The sequence below is a fragment of the Arvicola amphibius genome, chromosome 8, assembly GCF_903992535.2.
Source record: "Arvicola amphibius chromosome 8, mArvAmp1.2, whole genome shotgun sequence".
Taxonomy (NCBI): domain Eukaryota; kingdom Metazoa; phylum Chordata; class Mammalia; order Rodentia; family Cricetidae; genus Arvicola; species Arvicola amphibius.
This window is the reverse complement of record NC_052054.1, coordinates 38,429,427-38,436,564: the sequence shown is the minus strand read 5'-3', so window position 1 is coordinate 38,436,564 and position 7,138 is coordinate 38,429,427.

Below are 7,138 nucleotides of genomic sequence, written 5' to 3'. Positions count from 1 at the left end.
GGGAATAATAATAGGGAATATCTACAGAGGCAGAACATGAACAAGTGTATAGATTCAGAACCTATGCCACTATGTATGAGTTACACTAAATTACTACGGAAATGCATCAGTATGTAAGAGAAACACGTCTAAAATTGCCCAAAGTCTGGGCTGGGGCTCTGTGGTCGAGTGAAGAATTTTCATAGCAGTGCTCCTCCTAATGCTAAAAAACAAAACAAACAAATAAAGAACAAGCTTACCAATTGCCCATGCAAATAATGGTAGTATTGTAATTGATTCAAATTTAATCCTGCTAAAGCAGAGATGATAAATCCCCCAAATGTGATTAAGAGGAGTGGGGAAGAAATCAGGGAGAAAATATAAAACTTGATTTCAATTAGATAAAGCTGAAAACTGGCAAATTAATCTGTAATAATGTAAGGCAAAACTAAGGATTATCTTAGGATGGGTGTTGATGATTTAAGAGGTACTGAGGAAGCTTCTAGAATATTGATAATAGTCTTTTTATTTGTATGATATTTATTTGTATTACCTATATAGGATTTATTTATCCTATGATTTGTATATTTTTATCTCTGTCCCAGTTCAAAGAAGATATTTATAAAAACAATGCAAGTTACTGGTACATCTACCGCTCTGAAACAAGTTATTTGCAAACCTAACATCTTATGACGTCACCCATTTGTTACGCATTGTTTCTAAGGATGAAGAGTCCCGGAGTAGCCTAACTGTTTTCTCAGGCTCTGGATATTCTCACAAGCTACGACTCCCTCAAGGTTTAGCAAGGAACAATTGTTTCCCTGGCCCACTCATATGGTGGTCAAGAGAATTTATTTCCTTCTAAGTTGCTAAGAAACCAGTGCTAATTCCTCCTTCCACTCTGCCATGTACCTAAAAACATGGCAGCTGACTCCCCTCACAAGATGGAAGGCCAGAAAGACAAATGTCAGTCTTTGTGACTTATTGGGAGGAAGTGACATCCCTATCCATTTTGTAATGTTCTATTAATTAGAAAGAAGCCCCCAGGTTGAGCTCTCACAGAACGAGAAGGGATACACCAGACATGTCTGTTAAAGGTTTGGGAGCCTCTAAAGATTACCTCCGCAGTATACAATTCCTCAGAGCAAAACAAGGACCAAAACCACAAGCAGATATGTGTGAATTGCTACCCTTCCCTGTGCGTTTTACAGTGCGCAGGATGAAGTCAATCATACAGTATCCCTGAGTTAAATGGGAAAGTTTCTACTGTTTTGCCCTGATTGTGTAGATGGAGTGACTTACTGGCTTTCAGCTGACCATGGGTATTCTCCCCTTTAAAATTAAATGAGGTTACACAGAGAAAAGCTATCCTCACATAAAGAAATGGCAAAATACCCCGTTTTAATGGGTTTGAAGAGACTCTTACCAGTAACAAATGTTCTTCGTTATCCCACCACCCACTTGAAAAGCAACTGGTATTAGGGGGAAGAATAGCCTTGTCTGGTCTATTGCAGGAAGCTTCATTTTATTGGAATGCAAGCATTACTGCGAAATAGGAAAGAGGAGAAAGAAAATGAGAAAATGGCCATCAACAACTGCTTTTAATGGAAATGGTATGATGGCCCCTCACCCGCTTCTTCATGGTTTTGAGGCAGTGATCCCCAGAGAGCAAGTCTGAGAATGCAAAGAAAAGGCCTCATTTGAGAAAGCCTGGTCTGCAAGTTCCCTCTGCTTTGATGCCCCAGCGAGAGGGAATGTTTCCATTGTGTGTGGGTTTTGATATGTAGCTTTGAAAAGAATACTAAATTGTCACATGAAAATGTTGAATTCTGGTTTTTGTTGTTGTTGTTGTTTTTGCTAAGTAAAGGGAGCTGCTGTTCTTGAGTAAGACTGAAATCAGTCCAAACCTTCAGTTATTAAGACTGCTATTTCCTCAAGAGGCGCATAAAAGAACCCTTCCTTTTGTTTATGTGTTTTTCCATGGAAAATTCAGTAATTCTTCTTCTTCACCATCAGACTAATAGGGGAAGACATGGAAACGCAGGTAGATAGGAAAGAGACAAGGACGACCTGTTTTTCTGGACTGTTGGTAAAATGGACTGAGGTTTGCGGAGTTTTCAAGTGTGGAGCCCTCAAGGGCCACTCAGTGAGAAATTCTCTCATTTTGAGTGCAAAACTAGTCGGTGGAAATCACTGTACTACACTACCACCTAGAAATCCTGTCAAGGAACTGGAATAGTTTGCTGCCCAGTGTCACTAGGAAATAGAGAGAAATTAAGAACAAGAGTTTATTTAAGAAGCACGATCCACACCACAAACCAAAACAGGGTTGATTTCTGTGCTTCCCAAAATTGGATGGAAAGCAGAATTGCTAAGAAGATTGTTTTCAACTTATATTCCAACTGACATCTAAATCTGTTAAGTCAGAGTCTCTAGGAGTGGAGAGTAGGCAAGCTGTCTTGAAAAGGGCTGTTCAGGTTAGGGTTGTGACGTTTTTAGTTATAGAGTGCAAACCACACTGGCTACGTAAAGTGACCAGAGACTTCCACGTCACAGTGACAGTGGAGGTTCACAAACCTCCTAGACAAGCTCACTGCCTGAGGGAAAGTAAGAGACTGCAGATGCACAAATAACTACATCATTCTTTCATTTGTTTTCTGTACCCATGATCCTTAGGAAGCAGAGAACTCCTGAATCTCCAAACTTGGTTGATAATTTCACAGTATGTCTCTGTCATTGGATGACATTTCGTAATGTCCTCAAATGCTCTCCATTTTCTAGGATATGTGCGAGTATTTGAACTGTCTGTTGAAGGGAATAATTAAACCCTCTCTAATTACAATTTCCATACAGTTGTCATCTCTGAGTCTCCATTTTCCAAATGAAAGCAATCTGTCCATCTCAGTTCCCCTCATGTGTCGGGCCATTGGAAACAGGAGCAACGTTAACTTGCCTAGAAACATCATCTTTTCCATCTTTAGACTCCAGTCCTCACTCCTCACAGAGAAGGGAAGGAAATATTTCTATTCCTCACCCATTGCTAGTCCATGGCTGAGGTTGCTCTAATGGAAGAAAGATTAATACAAAAAGACATACAGTTTTGTTTATTATAAATTTTATATGACACAAGATAAGGAGCTGAAGACTCAAAGAAATAGAGAATTCTGAATTTTTATGGTTGTTGTTGTCAGGTTTGATAAACAAATAGTCACAAAAACATCATTGTATAAGGGAATTTGATCTAATGCCTTAAACTTGGGAGGAGACCAGTTTTTTCTTTCTTCTGATTTTTCTATATGCCCTGTGCCATCAGAGATAAGCATGTACCTTTCTTTTAAGTATGGAGAGGACAATTCTGGATTGCAGGCCCGATGACGTGTCTCAGGAAAACGACTCTTCCTGAGTTTTATAAGCTTTTTCCCAGAAGGACAATGAAAATGTTAGGGACCTTCCATTTTGTACCCTATTTTGAAGAATCATACTTTGAAGCAAGCAGCTTGTCCTAGACCATTGTTAGTTCATGGTATCCAGAAAAAAATAAAACATTCTTCCTTTCTTTTCTCTCTCTCAAAGAGGTGTTGAGCCACAAACGTTCTGGGAAACCTGCCCAGGAAATCTGCCCAGGATGTCTTCCTCAACACACATCAGGACTATCTCTCTATCAGAATGGATGAGGGGAGCTCCTGTCTTCTGATTCCACTGCACAATGCTCCTTCTTCAGAAGTGCATGATGCTGTTTAATTGTGTGAAGGCACAAGTATGCCTGTTGCCAAGAAAACATCCTCCAAATCCTAATTCATCATCATTAGCCACCAGATTTCTCCCCTCAATGGAACATATTTCATGATCACTCTGGGCAAAGCTGTGTTCTGAATCACTGTTGATCCAAACCTGCGGTGACACCATACATCCAACACTGTTCTGTAAGATGCCTTCATACCAAACCCACATTACAGATTCTCCACCGTTGTTCATGAACTTAGCTGCTACTCCAATCCAAGTTATCAGTGATTGTGCAGTTTTTCAACCATGAGAAATGAATAAAGGATAAATGAACAAACTGTTTTCCCCTACAAACTGTCTAATTAATGTTCATGTGCCTAGTAACTCAGGGGTTTGTCGGTTGTGTTTGGAGTGCTATTTGCCACCTTCTTGTTGCTCTGTGACCAAAGGTAGTAATTTTGTCATTTTAAATTTTTCTTTATCATCTATTAAACAAAAACAACCCACTAAATTCAGTCTCAGTGTTGTTGTGAGGTTACAATCAGCAGATGAATGTAACAGTCCTAACAAACTGTTAGGAGTCACTGATTGGATGGAATTATAATTCTATCACTATTTTCATGAAGAAGCAGGTATTAAATTAGAAGATGAAGGCCTAGGGATGTAGAAACAAAATTAGGAACAGAAAACAAACAAAAACAACAGCAAAAAACCCTCAGCTGTCATGTTGGTGAATAGTTTTTGTTGCTGTATATATATACTTAATTGTAATATATATTTAAAATTTGAGAGTTGGACATCATCTTCCTTATTTGACAAGTTCAAGTAAGTCTTCAAAGACTGAGATTTTTACTCTCGTGAGATGAGAAGTCACCACAGACTTTTCATCCCAAGAGTGGTACTTTCTAAACAGAATTGTTGAGAAAACAATCTGATTGCTGCATGCTAGGTGTCTTGAAACCGAAGGGTTATTTATTTCCCTTTAGTAATCAGGCAAGTGGTGCTACTGGCTTACAGTGAAGTGGTGATATAGGGTTGAGGGAGAATCTGTTAGGCTCCCTGGTTTTCTGGTGGGATTTTCTGAGAGTTGGCAGGAAAATAGTAGGCAAGAAGAGTATACTCATGCCTGAAAATTGAAAGGTGGAACCTGCAGTTTGCTAAGAGGCCATGATTGTGGTGAGGAGGTCATCATGGAGAAGTGAGACTTCCATGCTAGTTTTATTGAATGTGGCATACCCATCTGTTAGCAGAGTCTGCTAGCTTGTTTCCCAACGACCCTGACTTGAAATAATCACACAGAAGCTATATTATTTGCAGTACTGTTTGGGAAATAGTTTATGCATATTTCTGGCTAACTCTTATATCTCAAATTATCCCATTTCTATAAATTTGTGTATTGCTATGTGGCGGTGGCTTACCAGGAAGATTCAGGTGTACCTGTCTCCTGCGGGTGGCTACATGGCTTCTCTCTGACTCTGCCTAATCTCTCTCTATATAGATCTCTTTCAGTCTGGCTTTACTCTGTTAAGTCATTGGCTGAAATTAACCATGGCAGTAAAATATATTTACAGCATACATCACCTCTGACATCACCTCCCCTTTTCTGTCTAAATAAAAAGGAAGGTTTTAGCTTTAACATAGCAAGATTATATATAACAAAACAGGTATCAAGCAAGAATCACAGTTACAACACTTATATCTACTTTATCATTTATCATAACTAAGGAAAACTGTAACTATCCATTCTTTAACTCTATCAAAGACCGCAGAAGAATATAATATTACCTAAGTTAACAGAAAGTAGCATATTGTAAGCAACTTCCAAAACTTTAGAATTGACAGAGACATCTCACTACCTGGACAGTCACCCAAAGTTCTTCTGTAATGTTGGGGCATCCATCTTCAGCCTACAGGCCCAAAGTATCTGGCAGACTTTTCCATGAAGCAGGAAATTTCAATGACAGTTTGCCTATATTGGCAGTTTGTTAGTCACTTTCTTCTGTGTCCTGCAGAATGTCTGGCAGACTCTTTTATGAAACAGGAACTCAAAAAACTGTCTCACCTTTTTTAGGTAGCTTCAGCAGTCATTTTTCTGTGGGCTCTGTAAGTCCAGTCAAACAGTTCAGACTAGAGCAGTTTTTTTTTTTTTTTTTGGCCCAGAGAGCTAACAAACTCCATAAGGAGCCTCTTTGATGCCCATATTTCTCTTGAAGTAATTGATGCTGTCAGGAGCAGATGTGTCTCATTGTATGAAAAGTTTGTAAAAAAATTTTAACTGCTATATTCTGCAGATCTCTGAAAGATTTGAAGAATACTTATCTAACTGAAATATATCTCTATATATCTAGAAAACCTAACTAATATGATTACAGGCTTGACTATTATAGATGATTATCTATTAACCTATATTTCTTAATTATACATTATATTTTTAAACGAACTACACAAACACAGCACCTTAATCAAGAATATATATGTGTATGTGTATATATTTAAATTTTTATCAGTAGACCAAAATTCATACCAATGCAAATCTCTATAGCATATCCCCATTTAAATGTAAATAAACATTTATAAACAATCATTTAGGAAATTTGGGCATAGTTATCTTCAAACTGCTTCCTGATTTTTGTTGGGTGAAGTAATTTTTAGGGGTGTTTACAGTGACCTTTCAGAGGGTGTTGGTCCATCAACCCATATTAGTCTGGAAGGAATCCACAGGTTCTCATCCTCTGTTGAAACAAAAGAGGAACTTCTTTTTTAAAGCAATAAATCCTTAGATCCAAATTTTGAAGTCCATATACCTTTAAAATATATATGTTAGTTTAGTTTAGCAGCCCATACAATAAAATGTCTCTCTGTACTTAGCTCATTCACAGTTAAAAAATTCAAAGAAAACACAATATGTGTAATCCAGACTCTGTGTATATTCCATCTTTGTGTGGTTTATTTTTCTTTGCTCCTTTTACCTATGACTATCTGTACTCTGTCTCTTTAAAGATTTTGTTTTATTTGTAATTTTACTATGTTAAAGTTAAAACCTTCCCTTTTATTTTAAACAGAGAAGGGCAAATGGTGTGGGAAGTCCTTCTGTATATGTTTTGTTTTTATTGGTTAATGAATAAAGCTGCTTTCAGCCAATGGCTTAACAGAATATAGGCAGGCTGGAATATATATATATATATATTCCATATATATATATATATATATATATATATATATATATATATATAGAGAGAGAGAGAGAGAGAGAGAGAGAGAGAGAGAGGAGAATCAGAAAGAAGTCTTGTAGCTGCTGCTGGAGACAGACACTTCTGTTGGAGCCTGCCAGAACCTTACTGGTAAGCCACAGTCACATGGCCATACACAGATTAGAGATGGGTTGATTTAAGATGTAACAGCTAGCAAGAAATATGTTTAAGCTATTGTTCAAACA